General features: G+C 38.5%; 1 long non-coding RNA gene across 1 annotated transcript; it reads left to right on the top strand.

Moving 5' to 3' along the window:
- Positions 1–17,744: 17,744 nt before the first annotated feature.
- Positions 17,745–18,907, top strand: LOC122037308. The gene is made up of 3 exons (XR_006127611.1): positions 17,745–18,327; positions 18,424–18,703; positions 18,847–18,907. It is a non-coding gene; the product is annotated as an uncharacterized LOC122037308 (long non-coding RNA).
- The last annotated feature ends 2,963 nt before the right edge of the window (positions 18,908–21,870 follow it).

Raw genomic sequence — 21,870 nt, 5'->3', positions numbered from 1 at the left:
AAGTCTATCTTGAGATTATTGAGTCATTCAGCTTTTATAGCTACCTCAGAGGCTTGCCATATACTAAGCTTCTATGGTGGAGTCCAGAAAAACACCTATGCTTATCACTCTTCCATAGTTATGACTTTACCTCCTAAAGTAAACACAAAACCCCGAGGTTGACTTATTATTGTCCCTATCCGATTGGAAGTCAAAATCTATGCAACCCACAAGGACCAAATTAACTGTCTTGTAAGCTAGCATATAATCTCTAGTGCCTCTAAGGTACTACAATATATGCTTTACTGCAGTCCACTATCCTTGTCCAGGGTTACTTTGATATCTGCTAACTATGCCTTTGGCAAAACAGATTTCTGATCTCGTGCATAGCATACATTAGGCTTTCAACAGCCGTAGCATAAAGAACTGCCTATATTTCCTTTATCTCCTTTGATGTCTACAGAGACATATCTTTAGATAAAGTTACTCCATCCTGAAAAGGTAAGAAACCTTTCTTGGAGTTTTGTATGCTTAAAACGAACAAGGATTTTTCCGATGTATGAAGCTTGGGATAAGTAAAATATTCTTTTCTTGCGATCCCTTATTACTTTGATCTCAAGAATATATACATTCTCCCAAGTCCTTTATATCGAATTGTTTGGACAACCATACCCTTACTTCTGACAACATTTTGATATTGTTTCCAACTACCAAAATGTTATCTAAGTATAGTACAAAAATACCACCACGTTTCCATCACATCTTTTGTATACACAAGACTTATCTGGTTACTAAATCCATAGATCCGGATTACTTTGATAAACCGGATATTCCAAGACCTTGAAGCTTTGCCTCAATAGGCCGATTGAGCTTACACACAAGATGCTCTTAGCCCTTTGCAATGAACCCTTCGTTGCTTTATATGGATGTTTTCTTCAAGACTTCCATTAAGGAATCTGTCTTGACATCCACTTGCCAAATAGATAAAAGAATCGGATAGACTTAAGCATGACTACGTGAAAAAGTTTCCTTTTCATCAAGTCTTGCTTTGAAAGTTACTACCTTCTGTCATCCTCTTTTCCTATTATAGACCTTTTACACCCAACGGCTTTTACACCATTTGGTGATTCTACAAGCTTCCAGATTTTATTAGAATACATATATTCTAATTCTTTTATTCATTACTCTTTGCCAAGATGTTGCATCTTTATCTTGGAGTGCTTCATCATATGACCGGAGATCAGGTTCATGTCCTCCAGGGATCGAGTCCAAAAACTCTCCCAAAACATGAACCTATTTAGGTTGCATAACAACCCTCCCACTACAACAAGACACTTTTTGTAATTGTGTATCAATTTGTGATACGTGTTGCAGTTTTCTTGTGGTATCTCATCTTGTACAGTTGGTACTAGGTTAGACATGTCCTTTATTATTTCCTTAAGAACAAATTTACTTATGAGCACGTGGTTCATTATATAGTCTTTTTCTAAAAATCAGTCATTGATTCTAACAATGACCTTCTGATTTTTAAGACTATAAACCTACTTTTGTTTATCTAGGATATCTTACAAACAAGTGAACTCCTATCCAACTTATCATTGTCTCTCTTTAACATATGTGATGGATTACCCGAATCCGAATATGCTTCAAAATAGGTTTTCACCTATTCAGCAATTCTATATGAGTAGAGAGTTCTAACTTGGAAGGTACTATGTTCACTTTCGTTATCAGAGTTTATCCTTAAAACAAATTTGGTAATTTTCTGAATAACTCATCATCTATCTAATTATTTCATAAGAGTCTTTTACCTTCTTTCTACTACACCATCCTTGTTGGGGTGTACCAGGTGCAGTTAGTTGGGGTTGAAATCCAACTACTGATAAGTGACTCCTAAATTCTCCCAAGAGGTACTTGCCACTACGATCTTACCATAGTGACATTTACTTTAACATTTCTCCGCATCAGCCTTGTACTCTTTGAACTAATCAAAGTACTTAGTCTTGCGGTACATTAAGTAAATTTATTTGTATCTTGAATAGTTGTCTATTAAATAGATGAAATATTCAATACTACCTCTTGTCTGGATAGTCATAGGATCACACAAATCAGAATGAACCGATTTCAACATATCTTTGACTCCATACCCCTTGGACTTAAAAGCTTCTTGGTTATTTTCCTTCCAAGTAAGACTCGCAGGTTGGAAAGATTTCCACTACTAATGAACCCAAAAGTTCATCAGCTACCAATGAATCCTACTTAAGTTAATATAACCTAGCCTTAGATGTCAAAGATATAATTGGTTCATTTTCGAAGGTTGCTTTCTCTTAAGTTAGAAGATGTGTTATTAATTTCCATTTGTTGCATCATGGGAGTTATTGGATTGTCAACCAACATACCAGAATAGATAACTTGCCTATTTTTCTTGATAACAACTTTGTTATCAAAATAGACACAATATCTATTCTATAATAGTTTAGAAACTGAAATCAGGTTCTTTCTAAACTTAGTATGTAAAGACAATTCCTAATAATCCAAATTTTATTCCTATTAGAGAATAAACCTCTCCCACTGCAACAGCTGCTACTTTTGCAGTAGTGCCCATGTGGACGGTGTTTTTTTTTATTTTCATTTAGTTGTCGGGTTTCCTAGAACCCTGCAATGAATTGCAGACATGATCAGTGGCTCCCGTATCTACACACTAGGTACCGGTAGATAACTCCACTAAACATGTATCAACTAATGAATAAAATACACCTATATTGTTCTTAGTTCTAAGAGGACAGTCTACCTTAATGTCCAAATTCTATTTCCAATCAATTATAATTGGGACCACTAAGTCTATCCTAAAGTATATCAGCTAGGGATTGACCATCTTCCTAAGAATCACAAAAATATTTGGTTAAGACCAACTCCTTAAAAATCCCCATGAATTTTGTATGCCACGTTAGTGTGGACGTATACAAATTCAAAAAGGAAATTTTATCATTTAATTTTATTATCTCGTCAACCTTACTTTATGACGAATAAAATTAATAGTTGGTCTATCTTTAATCAAATATTTGGTCAAGACTCTAAATTTAAAATAATATTGATTCCTCTAACAATACTATTTAAATTTACCAACACCTCAAAACACCGTGAATTTTACATGCCACGTTAGTGTGGACGTATACAAAATCAACATTTGTAAGAGGAGGGTTTTACCCATTAACTATCTTGTCAACGTAACTTTATGACAAATAAAATTATCTCAAACACCGTTAATTTTGTATGCCACGTTAGTGTGGACGTATACAAAATCAATCATTTGTAAGAGGGGTTTTAACCCTTTAATTTTATTATCTTGTCAACCTAATTTTATGACAAATTAATAGTTGGTTTCATTTGGTCACACAAATAATAGCAGTGACTCCGATGGGGAGGATACTATTAGATGTGTCTAAGTGTATACCATTACTTGACACTAAGTCCATTAATAAGATTATGCCCCTTCCATTGGGGAAGATCACACGCTCTTAATTAACTTCCTATAGTCATCCAAAAATGGAAGTCTGTTCTAGTGATCCGCAAACAAGCTCATCCGTTATGGAGGAAGGCACTCAGAGCCAACGCGCAAGCTTGTTTGCATCACTTACAAACCAGTAATGGAGACCATGGGATTTACTTAAAAATCCCTCTCCCACTTAGTTATTTATTAATGAGGAATTTTAACTATGCTAGCCTACTAAACTTGTAAACTAACATGCACACACAACACAATATAAAAGCAATAAATAGAAAATCTAATTTTCAACTATTATGGCTTTTATCTCTAGTTGTCCTCCGTGTGTTGTCATCCCAAGTTGCTGCCATATTTGGCCACCGCCACCGGGTCTAGCTGTCGCATCCTTCTTGCTCCTAGTTCCGCTGCGCCTCTGGTCCTTAGAAGGTTCCACGCTTTGCAAGATTTGATCCTCGACATAAATAGAATTTTACATTTTTGATCCTATATTCCATAAAAGGAATGTACATGTATCTAGATCAAAAATAAAATCCTAATAAAACTAAATACAGCTCCTGCTGTATTTTATAATACAATCATGCACACACATATAAATGCCCTTGACATGTCCAAGGGTCCAATCACACACATAAAACTATAAGCCATAATAGTTGGATCCTGCATCTACAAAGTTAGCACATCCTACTATTATCCTGCCTAAATTATGTATGACATGTGCATAATTAAACTAATACCAAATACACAGAGGCAAAACCCTAGCTCTGATACCAATTGTCGGTTGCTACTCGGAAAACCTAGAGGTTCCACTGTACAAAAATTTTGTACAAAGGTCTGAACCTTTTCCTAGCTACCATGTGTTCTTTTAAATTAAATTTTGGATCGCCTGCGGAACTTAACACGTTTGATCCAAAACTTAATCTATTTGTTCTTTTAGGTTTTGACTTGGATCTCCTGCGGAACTTAACACGTTCGACCCAAGTCTCCTTAAGTTATTAATTCCATTAAATATTAATTTCCATAAAAGTTTCCCAGTACTGACGTGGCGAGGCACATGGCCTTCTTGGATATGGGAGCAACCACCACCGACTAGACAAAACCTTTAATAGAAAGCTAATATTTAATTTCCTAAAATAACTTTAGGTTAACCAAAGAGAACAATCAAATCACAAGGAAAAGAAAGAAACAAAAGAACACAACTTCGAAAAACATATTCGAAATTCTAGAACGTAAGCCTCTTGTATTTGGTATTATTTCCAAAAATAACTAGTATGATGCGGAAAGAAAAATACTAGTTATACCTTTTAGAAAGACCTCTTGATCTTCTACCGTATTCCTCTTCTAACCTCGGACGTTGTGTGGGCAACGATCTTCCGAGATGAGAACCACCAAGCACCTTCTTCTTCCTTCTAGGTTTCGGCCACCAAAATTCTCCAAGAGAAGTAGAGGTCCGGCCACCACCACCAAGCTCCAAGGGATGCAAGAAACAAAACCTCCTTTCTCTCTTTCTTCTTCTAGCTAGAACCGGCCACCATCAAGAGCTCCAAGAGGGATTGCCACCGGCCACAAGAAGAAGAGAAGAGAAAGAATCTAGGGCCGGCCACCAAGGAGGAAAAGAGAGGAAGAATAAAATAGAGTTGATCACCCATGAAGGCACCTCTACCCCCTCTTTTATAATCCTTAGTCTTGGCAAATAAGGAAATTTAATTAAAAACTTCCTTAATTCTTTTGCCATTAAAAAGGAAATTTTATTTAATTAAAAATAAATTTTCTTTTCTATTTGTAATGGCCGGCCACCTTAATCCCTTTAATCAAGGAAATTTTAATTCACACAAGAATTAAAACTTCCTTATTTGCTTTCGGAAATTTATAAAAATTTCTCAAATAATTCCTTCATGGTGGTTAAAGGAAATTTAATAAATTAAAATCTTTCTTTTAAACATGTGGATAAAAAGAAAGTTATCTCTAAAAAATTAAAATCTCTCTTAATCTACAAATAAGGAAAGATATCAAATCTTTTCTTAATCTTTTGTAGAAACTAATAAAAGAGAATATTTAATTTTTAAACTTCTCTTTTAAATTATTATCATGGTTAAAAAGGAAAGTTTTTCTTAAAAATAAAATCTCCTTTCAATCTACAAATAAGGAAAGATTTCAAATCTTTTCTTAATCTTTTGTAGAAAGCTTTAAAAGGAAAGATTTAATTTTTAAACTCTCTTTTAAAACTATGATATCCACATAAGAAATAATTTTAATAAAAAATCCTTTTTAATATGATGTGGCCGGCCACCTAAGCTTGGGCTCCAAGCTATTGGCCAGCCACCTTAAGGCCAACCTTTAGGCTTGGCCGGCCCTAAGCTTGAGCTTCAAGCTTAGCTTGGCCGACCCCTATTGGTTGGGTAAGAAGGTGGGTATGTGGTGGGTATAAATCTCTATATACAAGAGGCTACGATAGGGACCGAGAGGAGGAATTGGTTTTGGTCTCCCGATAAAATTAAGCATCCCGTGCTCGCCCCGAACACACAACTTAATTTTATCAATAATAATTCATTCCACTAGAGAACTATTATTGAACTACCGCACCAATCCCAAATTACATTTTGGGCTCCTTCTTATCATGAGTGTGTTAGTCTCCCTGTGTTTAAGATATCGAATGTCCACTAATTAAGTGAGTTACTGACAACTCATTTAATTAATATCTTAGTCCAAGAGTAGTACCACTCAACCTTATCATCATGTCGGACTAGGTCCACCTGCAGGGTTTAACATGACAATCCTTATGAGCTCCTCTTGAGGACATTATCAACCTAGTATCTCTAGGACACAGTTTCCTTCTATAATCAACAACACACACTATAAGTGATACCATTTCCCAACTTATCGGGCTTATTGATTCATCGAACTAAATCTCACCCATTGATAAATTAAAGAAATAAATATCAAATATATGTGCTTGTTATTATATTAGGATTAAGAGCACACACTTCCATAATAACCGAGGTCTTTGTTTCTTTATAAAATCAGTATAAAAGAAACGACCTCAAATGGTCCTACTCAATACACTCTAAGTGTACTAGTGTAATTATACAGTCAAAATAAACTGATACCTAATTACACTACGACCTTCTAATGGTTTGTTCCCTTCCATTTTGGTCGTGAGCTACTGTTTATAATTTATAAGGTACTGATAACATGATCCTCTGTGTGTGACACCACACACCATGTTATCTACAATATAAATTAATTGAACAACTACATTTATCATAAATGTAGACATTTGACCAATGTGATTCTTATTACTAAATAAATGTTTATACCAAAAGCTAGGCATTTAGTATACACCCTAACACTCATGATGTTCCTTATGGTATATGATATGAAATTGGTTTAGGGTTTACATGCTTTTATGTTGCTTGTAACCTAGAAACATGCCTAACAAGTTTCGGCCACAACAAGTTAAAAGACCTAGGATGCTTAGAACCTAAACTAAATATGCTCATGATATTCCTTATGGTATATGATATGAAATCGGTTTAGGGTTTACATGCTTATATGTTGCTTATAACCTAGATCCATGCTTTGCAAGTTTCGGCCATGATAGGATTAAAAGACCAAGGAAGCTTAAAACCTAAACTAAACATGCTTATGATGTTCTTATGATAAGTGTTATGAAGTTGGTTTAGGGTTATATGCTTTTATGTTGCTTGTAACCTAGGGAAATCCCTTGCATGTTTTCGGCCACTATATGGAATTAGGGTTAGGGACCCAATTATGATTCACTATATGTCCACATGCTATGATATGAATTAAGAGATGCTAGTTAATGTTTTCCATACATGATTATGTTTCCCTATGATATGTTTCATGCTTACTTATTTATGCTTATGAATCATGTATGATGATGACTTTTATGATGGGCTATATGCACAAGTATGCATGCTTTATGATATGACAAGTAAATGCCTAAGAGATGCTTCCCTTTTTGTTGGGACTAAGAGCACTCTTTATAATATGACAAGTAAAGGCCTAAGAGATGCTTCCCTTTTTGGGACTAAGAGCACTCTTCATGATATGATAAGTAAAGACCTAAGAGTTGCTTCCCTATTAAATGGGACTAAGAGCACTCTTCATGAAATGATAAGTACTATGACATGTTATTTTACTTTGTATGGCTTGTACCAAGGGTGGGCTCCATAAGCGCCGCTAGGCCAACGGTCTATGAACGGGTCTAGTAAAAGGGATGAGCTCCTACGTGCCCCTAGGTCGATGGTCTATGAAACGGGCCTAGTTCCTAGTAGGTTCAAGATTTGGTACCTTGGATCTATTTAGGATGCGCGCATTTATGTATGTATGTGGTACAAGCCGGGCCCTCATCTTGAGATTATGTTTAGGTATTATATGATATGTTTTCTTTAAAAGACATCTTGCACATGACATGATGCATGTTTTTGAAAGACATCTTGCATACACTTATATGATATGAAAAATTATGATATGATATGTTATGAGATGATATAGCATGATGTTTCTTTATGACATGATATGATATGATGCTCTTTTATTTTATGATATGATATAGTATGATGTTTCTTTATGACATGATATGATATGATGCTCTTTTATTTTATGAGATGATATAGCATGATGTTTCTTTATGATATGTTATGATATGATGCTCTTTTATTTTATGAGATGATATAGCATGATGTTTCTTTATGATATGATATGATATGATGCTCCTTTATTTTATGAGATGATATTGCATGATGCTTCTTTATGACATGATATGATATGATGCTATTTTACTTTATGATATGATATGTTAGGATGCTCTTTTACATGATATGATGTTTAGATGATTATGTTTCATGCTATAAGCTTATGTGATTATGCTATGATATACGGTTTTTGTGAGTAGGAAAAGATCTCACTAAGCCTTTGTGCTTATAGTTACTTTCCTTGTACCGCAGATAAAGGCAAAGGATGGGTGAACTAAGGGAGCAGCAGGAGAGGCAAGAGATGTGTGTGGTAGTGGCTCGGCTAAGGAAAAGACCTGCTTATATTAATTTATGCATGATATGAACCATGTCTATCTTATGTTCATGATTTGCATGATTACTTGACACTTGTTCATATTTATGATAGAAAAAATTGATTTCATGACCTCATTCACTTAGAGGTATACAAGAATATTTAAATAAGTACTTCCGCTGCTTTAGAAAAGAAATTATAATATGCATGTATGTTCCCCGTACAGTAACCTCGCCCTACTAGCAGGAAGGGCGGACATTATAAGTTGGTATCAGAGCTACGTTAGCCTTCCCGCTACACACACATCAAGCTTTCATCCTGCCGCTCCAAGTAAGAATCTCTATGCTCACTCTATTTTTTTTTATGCATGATAAGAAATGCGTTTAGTATGCATGAATATGTTAGTTAGAGCCCTAGAGCCAATCATTTGATGATTGTATGGACTCATGTATATCATATTCTTGTATATTAATAAAGGCATTTGTTTGGTTATTATACTTATTTATATTAGTGCCAAATAGACTAAGTATAATAGCGTCCTTGAGTAGAAGGTTCATACCTATATCAATCGATTAGTTGAATCGATAGTGAGATGATATAGGGAACACTACTCTAAATCATTCCTAGTCGAGTATTAGCATTCAGGGACAATGTTAATACAATAAGACTAGCATGTAGGTCAGCTCGATGACTTGATCTCACAAGTCATGGATATAGAGATATCAAGCTGACACATGGGTATGCATTAGAGAATGTATATTGAATGACCCGCCATAAGAAAGTATCATGGATCGTTATATGAGTGTCATATACTTTCTCATGTGGCTATTAGTATGACTATTAGTCCTTAGACCTGAAGTCACCATGGATCCCTACATAAGGAGTTATGTACTTTAGTTTCGTCAAACGTCACCCGTAACTGGGTGGACTATAAAGGCGATTACTGGGTATGTAACGAATTATGCAGAGGGATGTGAGTGATGTAGATGGGATCTATCCCTCCCATATGATGGGAGCGACATCGCTATTCTTGATAGAGTGAGACCACTAAGCGCATGGCCATGCCCAAATGAGTCAACATTAGATGTTGAGCTCATTTGATCGAGTGAGTCTAACTTGGAGTTCAAGATTTAGATTGATTAGAGGATGACACGGTCTATGCCTCATATTGATCAATCTAGATGTCTAGGATATAAGGACAATGTCACATTTTGTGAGGAGTCACAATTAGTAGTCACAAGGTGATGTTGGATCTCGACATTCTTGTAACTTGGGTAGTAATGATGTGTTGCTAGATACCGCTCATTCCTTATGCTCCTAAATGGGTTTAGGGCATTGCCAACGTTACAAGAACCTATAGGGTCACACACTTAGGACAAATAGATGGAGATTAGGTTCATATGATGAACCAAGAGAATTAGATTTATTTGATAAATCAAATTGGATTAAGAGAAATCCTAATTGGGCTAACTTGAGTTCGACTCAAGTTGATTCATGTATTTAATAAGTCTAATTTAGATTATGACTTATTAAATCAATTTAATTTAATGAATTAGATTCATTATATTAAGTTGGCTCGAATCAAATGGTTGGATTAGATCAACCATGGTAGAGATTGAGTCAAGTTTGACTTGACTAGAGAAGGAAGACCAAAGGTCAATTTTGACTTGACCTTTTGCCACCTCATTGTTGAGTTGGCATTAGGTGGACCAATGATGATATTCCACATCATCATGGATGCCACCTCATGGAAGTTACAAAGCCATTTTCTTATTAACTTCACATTAATTGCATTTAATGGGGAGTTACACTAGAGAAGAAAAGTGGCCGGCCACTTTGTGAATGAGTGTGATTTGATTTTCATTCAATTCATTCACTTGTGTGCATCTTCTTCCTTCTCCCTCTCAAGCTCTCCCTCTCCCTCTCCTCCCTTGGCCGAACCACATAGGTGCTAGCACACCTTGGTTTTTGGTCATCTCCATCTAGTGTGTCCGTGTGGATACTTCTAGAGGACCGGCGCTTGACGGTCTTGAGATCCGGCATCATTTGGACGAGCGGGAACGCGAAGGGCATCGCATCAAAGGTATAAATGGTTTATCCTTATGTAGATCTACTGTAGATTAAAGTTTTCAAACTCGTACTCGTATTTTCGTTCGGTTTTACCTTGCACGAGATCCGTGGCTTGGGCGATTCGGGGTTTCCGCGACGCGAAAAGCGGTTTTCGCGGCCCGAAAAACCCAACAGTGGTATCAGAGCCACGTGCAAGGCTTGTACGAGTTTGTTTTTATTTTTATGAAAAATAAAACCTTCTGTAATTTTCTGTAAAATTATGATTTTATAGTTTTTATGGGTAATTTTTCCGTAGAAGCGAAGCACAAGTGTCTCGGCACTTGTAGGCTTCGGCTACCGGAAAGATTTTCCCAAAACGGCTTCGTTTTGCCCCAAATCCGTTTGGGACAGCGGGCTCGGGTGCCATTAGATCGCAAAGGAGCAACTCACGATGGTTAGATCGTGGGTAGGGGTACTGCCCCTAACCCCGCAAGGGGATTTGCTCCGCGATTGCACCCGAAATCGCTAAAAACGAACCCGCCGGGAAGATTTTTCCGAAACGGCAATATCTCGGCCCAAATCGTTTTGGGACAGCGGGTTTTAGGCGCTGTTGGATCGCAAAGGAACCCTCGCGATGGTTAGATCGCGGGTAGGGGCGATGCCCCTGGGCCCCGCAAGGGGATCCGTTCCGCGATTGCGCCCGAAACTGCTAAACGGGACCGCCGGGAAATTTTATTCGTAAAAATTGTAAAAATTAATTTTAAAATTATAGAAAATATGAAAAATATATAATTTTGAATTATATATTAATTTGTGATAGTCATGGCCCAAAGCCCAATATGATTGGTTGTGTTGTAATTCATAATACGGCCTGCGTGCCGTGATGTGTTTTCGCGTGTTGTATTTATTTTATTATTCGCGACCTGCGCGTCGTGCCTCGTCTTTTAATCTTGTTGTAAATTAGATTTAGACTCGAATGTAACTCGAGTTTCAAATTGTAATGTACAAATTGGAGCGGTGGAGGGTCCACACGAGACGGAGTTCCAAGGCGGGCACGAGCAACACAAGGTGGTCAAAGGGAGGAGCTTGGAGAAGCTGTTGACCCTACGTTGACCATTCGATCTTCTCATTGGCTTGAGAAGATCGTAGTAGGGCCATGACTAAATCACAAATAGATTAATTAATTAATTATTTTGTATCTGATGCATGTTTAATAGTTAATTAATTAATTAGTGCCTTAACGATTAAATTAGATCTAAGTCGTGCACATGATGCACCCTTGTGATTAGATTAGATCTAAGTCGCGCACAAGATGCATCCTTCTCGATTAGATTAGATCTAGATCGAACCAACTCTAAATGCATAACCGTGCCGTGATACCTATCACTACCTCGATCACATGTATTGTTGAATCTGCCAAAGCAGAGCAATACATATTATCTTGGTAGGGTACGGAGGGGCAATCTTGGTCCCGCCTATCAACGCATGGGTGAATACAAACTCAATTAGATTGAGTATTCCTAGTTACTCGGTTGGATCGAGTCAACTATAGGCATTATTCCAACGGTTGGAAAAGATAGGTCAAAATGACATCTATATTAACTCTCGGGCGTATTAGCCAAAGCTAACTCGAGTTTAATATAAATGCAGATATTGATTCTATAAACAAGAGTTACATAGAGATGTAATTGGTAATCGTTACCTACCGATCATACTAAGCCTTGGGCGTATTAGCCAAAGCTAACTCAAGGGTTAGTATGATGTGGATCTTGTCCCACAAGAATTATAGAATTCAGTGGGAGCATCATTTAATTAAAGGCCTAATTAGATGATTTAAAAGAATATGATATTTATTTCTGCAAATTTTCTGTTGTAGATAACCATGACGTCGAATACGAACTTCTTCTCTCTACGTTCTGTCCTTAAGAAGGACAAGCTCAACGGAGCAAATTTCCTGGACTGGTACAGGAATCTGAGAATAGTTCTCACCCAAGAATGTAAACTGTACGTTCTGGAGCAGCCCATTCCGGAGGCCCCTCCTGCCACTGCCACACGAGCAGACCGAGATGCTTATAAAAAGCATCAAGATGACGCATTAGATGTGTCTTGTCTTATGCTCGCAACCATGAACTTTGAGCTTCAGAAGCAACATGAGTTTATGAGCGCTTACGATATGGTTGAACATCTTTGTCACCTATATCAAGGACAAGCAAGGCACTGGAAGAGGAACTCCAAAGAATACCTGGAAGATCTTAAGAAGAAGAGAAATAAGATTTCTACTTCAGGTATAAATGTTATAGAAGTCAACCTCTCTATTTCTTCATCGTGGGTATTAGATACCGGATGTGCTTAGCACATTTGTACTAATGTACAAGCGCTGAGGAATAGCAGAGCATTGACGAAGGGTGAGATAGACCTACGAGTAGGCAATGGAGCACAAGTTGCTGCTATTGCTGTAGGACCTTATCATCTATCTCTGCCCTCTGGGCTAGTACTAGAATTAGACGATTGTAGTTATGTGCCTGCCTTGACAAAGAACATAATATCAGTTTCTTGTTTGGACAAGAGAGGATACTCGTTTATAATAAAGAACAAATGTTGTTCCGTCTTTTTAAATGATATGTTCTATTGTAGTGCACCTCTGATAAACGGACTCTACATTCTAGACCTAGAGAGCCCTGTCTATAACATAAATACCAAGAGGATCAAGTCGAATGACTTGAACCAAACTTACCTCTGGCACTGTCGCTTAGGTCATATAAATGATAAGCGCTTATCCCAGCTACATAAGGATGGTTTGCTGGACTCATTTGATTTTGAATCATATGAGATATGCGAGTCATGCCTACGAGGCAAGATGACCAAGACTCCCTTTAGTGGGCACGGCGAGAGAGCGACTGATTTGTTAGGACTTATACATAGTGATGTATGTGGCCCTTTCAATGTCGCTGCTAGAGGCGGTTATAGATACTTCATCACATTTACTGATGACTTCAGTAGATACGGTTATGTGTACCTGATGACACATAAATCTGAATCCTTTGAAAAGTTCAAAGAATTCAAGAATGAAGTACAGAACCAGCTTGGCAAGAGTATTAAAATACTTCGATCCGATCGAGGTGGAGAATACTTAAGCCATGAGTTTCGTGACTATTTAGCTGAGTGTGGGATTCTATCCCAACTCACTCCTCCTGGAACACCACAGTGGAATGGTGTATCCAAAAGGAGGAATCGTACCCTATTAGATATGGTACAATCTATGATGAGTCACACAGATCTTCCGACATATCTATGGGGATATGCTATAGACACGGCAGCTTTCATACTCAACCGAGTTCCATCAAAGGCCGTGATAAAGACACCATATAGGATATGCACTGGGACAGATGCCCAGGTGTCTTTCATGAGGATTTGGGGTTGTGAGGCTTACGTTCGACGTCAAGTCTCAGACAAGTTAGGACCCAAATCCGACAAGTGCTATTTCATAGGATATCCCAAGGAAACTAAGGGATATTACTTCTACATTCCCAGTCAGCACAAGGTAGTTGTGGCAAAGACTGGGGTCTTTCTAGAAAGGGATTTTGTTTCTAGAAAGACTAGTGGGAGCACGTTCGATCTTGAAGAAGTTCAAGATGCGAACAATAGCACTGATGCCTCGATGGAAATTGAACTGGAACCACAAAGTGTTGTGGATGATGTTGTTCCACAAGGAGTTATGATGATATAGCATGATGTTTCTTTATGACATGATATGATATGATGCTCTTTTATTTTATGATATGATATAGTATGATGTTTCTTTATGACATGATATGATATGATGCTCTTTTATTTTATGAGATGATATAGCATGATGTTTCTTTATGATATGTTATGATATGATGCTCTTTTATTTTATGAGATGATATAGCATGATGTTTCTTTATGATATGATATGATATGATGCTCCTTTATTTTATGAGATGATATTGCATGATGCTTCTTTATGACATGATATGATATGATGCTATTTTACTTTATGATATGATATGTTAGGATGCTCTTTTACATGATATGATGTTTAGATGATTATGTTTCCATGCTATAAGCTTATGTGATTATGCTATGATATACGGTTTTTGTGAGTAGGAAAAGATCTCACTAAGCCTTTGTGCTTATAGTTACTTTCCTTGTATCGCAGATAAAGGCAAAGGATGGGTGAACTAAGGGAGCAGCAGGAGAGGCAAGAGATGTGTGTGGTAGTGGCTCGGCTAAGGAAAAGACCTGCTTATATTAATTTATGCATGATATGAACCATGTCTATCTTATGTTCATGATTTGCATGATTACTTGACACTTGTTCATATTTATGATAGAAAAAATTGATTTCATGACCTCATTCACTTAGAGGTATACAAGAATATTTAAATAAGTACTTCCGCTGCTTTAGAAAAGAAATTATAATATGCATGTATGTTCCCCGTACAGTAACCTCGCCCTACTAGCAGGAAGGGCGGACATTATAAGTTGGTATCAGAGCTACGTTAGCCTTCCCGCTACACACACATCAAGCTTTCATCCTGCCGCTCCAAGTAAGAATCTCTATGCTCACTCTATTTTTTTTTATGCATGATAAGAAATGCGTTTAGTATGCATGAATATGTTAGTTAGAGCCCTAGAGCCAATCATTTGATGATTGTATGGACTCATGTATATCATATTCTTGTATATTAATAAAGGCATTTGTTTGGTTATTATACTTATTTATATTAGTGCCAAATAGACTAAGTATAATAGCGTCCTTGAGTAGAAGGTTCATACCTATATCAATCGATTAGTTGAATCGATAGTGAGATGATATAGGGAACACTACTCTAAATCATTCCTACTCGAGTATTAGCATTCAGGGACAATGTTAATACAATAAGACTAGCATGTAGGTCAGCTCGATGACTTGATCTCACAAGTCATGGATATAGAGATATCAAGTTGACACATGGGTATGCATTAGAGAATGTATATTGAATGACCCGCCATGAGAAAGTATCATGGATCGTTATATGAGTGTCATATACTTTCTCATGTGGCTATTAGTATGACTATTAGTCCTTAGACATGAAGTCACCATGGATCCCTACATAAGGAGTTATGTACTTTAGTTGTGTCAAACGTCACCCGTAACTGGGTGGACTATAAAGGCGATTACTGGGTATGTAACGAATTATGCAAAGGGATGTGAGTGATATAGATGGGATCTATCCCTCCCATATGACGGGAGCGACATCGCTATTCTTGATAGAGTGAGACCACTAAGCGCATGGCCATGCCCAAATGAGTCAACATTAGATGTTGAGCTCATTTGATCGAGTGAGTCTAACTTGGAGTTCAAGATTTAGATTGATTAGAGGATGACACGGTCTATGCCTCATATTGATCAATCTAGATGTCTAGGATAGAAGGACAATGTCACATTTTGTGAGGAGTCACAATTAGTAGTCACAAGGTGATGTTGGATCTCGACATTCTTGTAACTTGGGTAGTAATGATGTGTTGCTAGATACCGCTCATTACTTATGCTCCTAAATGGGTTTAGGGCATTGCCAACGTTACAAGAACCTATAGGGTCACACACTTAGGACAAATAGATGGAGATTAGGTTCATATGATGAACCAAGAGGATTAGATTTATTTGATAAATCAAATTGGATTAAGAGTAATCCTAATTGGGCTAACTTGAGTTCGACTCAAGTTGATTCATGTATTTAATAAGTCTAATTTAGATTATGACTTATTAAATCAATTTAATTTAATGAATTAGATTCATTATATTAAATTGGCTCGAATCAAATGGTTGGATTAGATCAACCATGGTAGAGATTGAGTCAAGTTTGACTTGACTAGAGAAGGAAGACCAAAGGTCAATTTTGACTTGACCTTTTGCCACCTCATTGGTGAGTTGGCATTAGGTGGACCAATGATGATATTCCACATCATCATGGATGCCACCTCATGGAAGTTACAAAGCCATTTTCTTATTAACTTCACATTAATTGCATTTAATGGGGAGTTACACTAGAGAAGAAAAGTGGCCGGCCACTTTGTGAATGAGTGTGATTTGATTTTCATTCAATTCATTCACTTGTGTGCATCTTCTTCCTTCTCCCTCTCAAGCTCTCCCTCTCCCTCTCCTCCCTTGGCCGAACCACATAGGTGCTAGCACACCTTGGTTTTTGGTCATCTCCATCTAGTGTGTCCGTGTGGATACTTCTAGAGGACCGGCGCTTGACGGTCTTGAGATCCGGCATCATTTGGACGAGCGAGAACGCGAAGGGCATCGCATCAAAGGTATAAATGGTTTATCCTTATGTAGATCTACTGTAGATTAAAGTTTTCAAACTCGTACTCGTATTTTCGTTCGGTTTTACCTTGCACGAGATCCGTGGCTTGGGCGATTCGAGGTTTCCGCGACGCGAAAAGCGGTTTTCGCGGCCCGAAAAACCCAACAGAATATAGGTATAGCTGATATGAATTGCCTTTATGTATGATAAGCAATGTTTTAATATGCACGAATATAAGTAGGGATGACCATGGACTTACGCTAGCCTTATTGTCATTTATGAAGATAGATATGGCTAGAAGACGCGGTAACAGGGCCGATGAGACAGTGACTCCACCAGATCTGACATAGGTAGTCACAGACCTCCAGCTTCAGATCACAGATCAACAACAAGTAATCACTGCTTTGATGAATCAGCAAGGAAACCCTGTCACCTCACCCCACCAGCAAATCAGAATACATTGCCCGTCATACCTACAGCTGCACCAGTACCACCGATAGCCCCTGCCCCAGTGGTCCGACATGAGACGTACTTAATACAGTGGCTAAGGCAGAAGCCGGAGAACTTCACGGGTACTTGTGAGCCATGGGACGCCCAAGCCTGGTTCAAGACGGTGGAAAGTATAGTGGAATTGCTGGTGTAAAATACCGGAAAAATGACGAATATTAATAAGGGAATTTTTCGAAATTTATGGACATTTTTCAAGAATTTTTCGGAGCTCGTACGGACGAGTTAACGGGGATAAAAATGGGGTCCGAAAAAGCCTGTTTAGGCTACCCAATTTTAATAAGGAAAAGTTTTATTTTTCTTTTCCTTTTCCCTTTTCTTTTTCCTTATATTTTTTTTCTCTCCTCGTTACTGTGCCGAGCCCGAGCCCTCATCCACTCCACTCTTCTTCTCTCGCGCCCGACGCCGGCCCTAACCGCCGGCCGGCGGTTTCTTCCTCCCGAGCCGCACACCCGAAGACCTTTTCTTCATCTTCTTCTCCACCCGAGCCGAAGCTTTCCCCTGCCCTAAAATCGCCGAAAGCTTGCTCTATGCCCACTGGTGCCGACGCCGAGCACTGCCGCTCTTCCTCAGCCCTAGCCGCCGCACGGGACATTGCCGGCCACCAGGACCGACCCAGGCCGCTGTCGCCGTGGGGATCCCAGCGCCGCCGACGCCCTTCTCCCGTTTCTCTCTGCCCTAGTTTTGCACAGTGTCACCGCTACCACAACCGGCAACCGGCTGTCCTCCCTCTGCCGACGCCGACTCCTCCACTGTGCAGTGCCTAGCCGACTCCTTCCTTTGTCCTAGGTTCCCTCTTGTTGCTGGATCCGAACCCTAACTCCTCTGGGTTGGGTTGTGGTCAGCCTACCCGACTGGTAATTTTTCCTACTGCGCCACCAGCTGCCTTCTTCCTGCTTCGCCACCAGCTGCCGGCAGAGAGAAAAACAAGGGCTATCGAGTTGGGTAAGGCAAATAAAGAGGTATTTCAATTGTTGATTTGGGATCTTATGTTGGATTTGTTGGCTGATAACAGTGGTATTTGTCACTGATTTCTCACAGCAGCTTCTCCGGATCTTGGCAGTAAGTTCTATAGGATTTGAGCAGTGTTGAGGCATCAGGGAATTTGGGTAAGGTTGGTGTTAAGTTAATTACTGTTGAGGTGAGTATGGGAAGATGAACTTGATGATTTCGATAGTTTGAGCTATTGGTATTACTTTTGTTATGTAAGCATAGGGTTAATTATATTAAATCCTGTGTAGACCTTATATGGTGATTTCCTTTGCAGACATTGTTGGAGAAAGCCCTAATCGCTGTGATCTTCCTTTTGTGTGATCCAGAGGTAAGGCTTAATGAATACAATCAAATATGTTGGTTGATTTTTGGTGTAATTAGGGTTAATAAAACTAACCTTAGATGGTCGATGGATTAGAAATTTATTTAGCTATTTGTTTATACTTAGCTAAATTATACTATTTATCACAGGACCTTGACGCGAGACAAGTTTCTTAACGTCCGGATTTGGACTGATTGGATCTTTCCTATTGGAGGCGGGTACCTCTTGACTTATCTTTTATGATATTGTCATTGGATATGCATAGTATTTTATAACTACATGCAATGAACATGTTTGCCTTTGGTATGTCACTGTTTGATATCCATAGCATGTTAGGTTTGTCACCTGTGATGTATCCGTGCTTATATCTCGTGATTTGTTGCCATGATTATCTTGTTACCATGAGTATTTTAGTTTCTAGAGTGACATACCATGCTTACTGAGGTTAGGACTAGGATTTGGATTGTTGTTTCTGGCCTGTGTATCTAGATTATCTGATACTTAGGTTTTTGTGCCATATCAGATTTGTATACCTCTATTTGTATATCATATATGATTCGGGTGTTTAGACCCTGATTCTTTGATCTGTGTATATTGTTGGTACATATGCTATGGAAGAGGGATATGATTTGGGTCTAGGTTGTTATACCATAGAGGACCTGTATGTCCTAGATCCGTGGACTGACCTACTGATACTGTGGTACCCATATTATGTATATATGGATTTTTCTATGCTGATCAGGATATTCCATACTTATTATGTTCAGGACATAGGTTTTTGATATTCTATCTGACCTGTGTATTATAGATTTTGGTATGTGACCATCGCTTTTACAGTACCCATTTTGTATATATGGATATGGTTATGTTGATCAGTTTTTGTTATGCATAGTGACATGCATCATGATTTCATGCTGTGCGATTGTCGGCTCCACTATGGTTGAGCCCATCGCCAGTTACATGTACTGCACACACCCCCACTCATGGTTTAGTGGTATATCAGGCAGCGTGGTAGCCGGCAGTCAGTTCCGCTCTGTTTGGCTCCGCTGGCATTTAGTGTAGCAGCGTAGTAGCCGGCAGACGGTGGACTCTGTTTGGCTCCGTTGGTCAGGTGACTCAGCGTGGTAGCCGGCAGAGATACCTCCCCGTCATCGTGTACCGGGAGTTGAGAGCATTGAGCTCCCCCATTTATGATTTGGGGTCACAGGACAGGAGTACTCCGACAGCATCCCGTCCACTCGGTCACTCATCAGGAGTAGTGACGACAGAGTGCACGGTTGTCACAGCCCTACCCACTCGGTCTCGCCATTTGTGTGTGAGAGGACTGACTGGCGTCAGGGGTGACCAGGACGCATCATTAGCATCATATGCATTGATGTATTTTGTATTATTGTGATTGTGTTTGCTGCATTTGGTTGCTGCATTTTGGTTGGATGCATACTTTTGACCTGCATACAGGATTATTGACACTTTTGGTTTGACGACCCTTTTATCTGGATAGGAGTTCCTGGTGAGTACAGCTTCCTCAGTTACCTTTCAGTTTTGCATATCCCTATATATACGATTAGGAAGCTGTATTCCATGTTTGTTGTTGTTAGATATATCTTACTACTCATGTCCATTGGTATTCGCTGAGTTGTTGAACTCACCCCCGTTGACACTATCTTTTCAGGTACCAGTGTCGCTTGGAGCATCCTGTCTGCTGGTCCCCACGTCACATCAGAAGACTTATCGGTTTCACGTATGTTTTGTTTGTTTTATGTATCAGTTTGTTTAGCTTTGTACTCTGGTTTTATTTTTGGGAGTGTTGATGTTGTTTTGTGGTATTTTTATTTGTTATTGGTTGTGTAAGCCTAGCCGGCTAGCAGTTTTGTGTTTTGGTTTTTGGTACAGCTGAGTGGGCTGCTTTATTTTTAACTGCGTGGTTGAGTCAGCCAGAGGCTGAATTTGATATTAACTGCGTGGTGTTTGTTTTCTTTTATTGTTATTATTCCAGCCGCATGTGGCTGAGGTATATAGTGCTTGTAGAAAAGTTTCAGATTGTCCGCCGTACAGGGGATTTTTCGGACAGAGACTCCTCTGGGGCGTGACAATTTAGTGGTATCAGAGCAGGTATACGATACTTGCTATGTGTTTTGGATTTTCGAGATTTATCTGATATCAATTTATTTGGTATCAGAGATCGGCTTACGAGTCTTATTTTCTCGGTGTTTCGGATTTTCTGTTTTGGTCTTCTCGATGTGACTTTTCGGGTTTTGGGACCTGACAGCGGCAGGACATCTCCAAGCTGTAGGAGGTATGTTGGTATATGTTATCCTACCTTTTTGATTAGTTTATGCCCTGTTCACTATTACAGTCTATGACATGTATTAGTATTCTTTATTAGTACCTGTCTAGTTGAGATAGTAGATATTTTATTTATTAGGTAAAACCCTGATGATGATCGACCTTGATAGAGATTAAGGGTTACAGTTTCTGGTGATTTATCATGTCATACACCAGTAGTTTTTAGCTTATGTTATTACTAGTTGGTTAGCAGATTGAGGCACATACCAGCCTCTGTTTTAATAGCTGGGTAGTGGATAGTATTTATATCTTTATGTTGACCTAGCCAGTAGTATACCATGTTATCTTAGTTAATTTCATTAGTAGATAATTGATCTACTCTTGTGAGATCGGTCAATAGAAGTTTGATTTACCATAGTTTCTTGAAGGGGATTAATGTAATCTTGATCAGTTGGTAGATGACCGATTTAGTTTTGTTGGACCGATCAGTAGAGGACCATCATACCCTATTTTATGGAGATGCTGATCTTTGGGTTGTTTGTGCTTAGTTTGGTATCTAGAGAACATTTGAGTACATGTTTTGTACTGACGTGGAAAAGACTGAGTTGATCGTATATCATTGTTGAGTTTGATCAGTCTTTAGAGGATTGATTTATCCTATTCCGTGGGTATCTTAAATTTAGACTGTATGTACCTTGTAGGATAACTTAGAAGGTGGCGTAGGGTTTGTGTGGTAGATTGGATTTAAAATATGTTGATTATGCATATTTATGTGGTGTGTAGATATGATTATTACGTGTTGTAGGAGTCCTGTGGTGGACTGGCTGATTGCATCATTGAGATTATGCTGATTGTATTATGGAAGGTATCATGTTGATTAAACCGGT

This window comes from Zingiber officinale, unplaced genomic scaffold (genome assembly GCF_018446385.1).
Source record: "Zingiber officinale cultivar Zhangliang unplaced genomic scaffold, Zo_v1.1 ctg251, whole genome shotgun sequence".
In the NCBI taxonomy this organism is placed as follows: Eukaryota; Viridiplantae; Streptophyta; class Magnoliopsida; order Zingiberales; family Zingiberaceae; genus Zingiber; species Zingiber officinale.
This window is presented reverse-complemented; position numbering and strand designations above follow the sequence as displayed.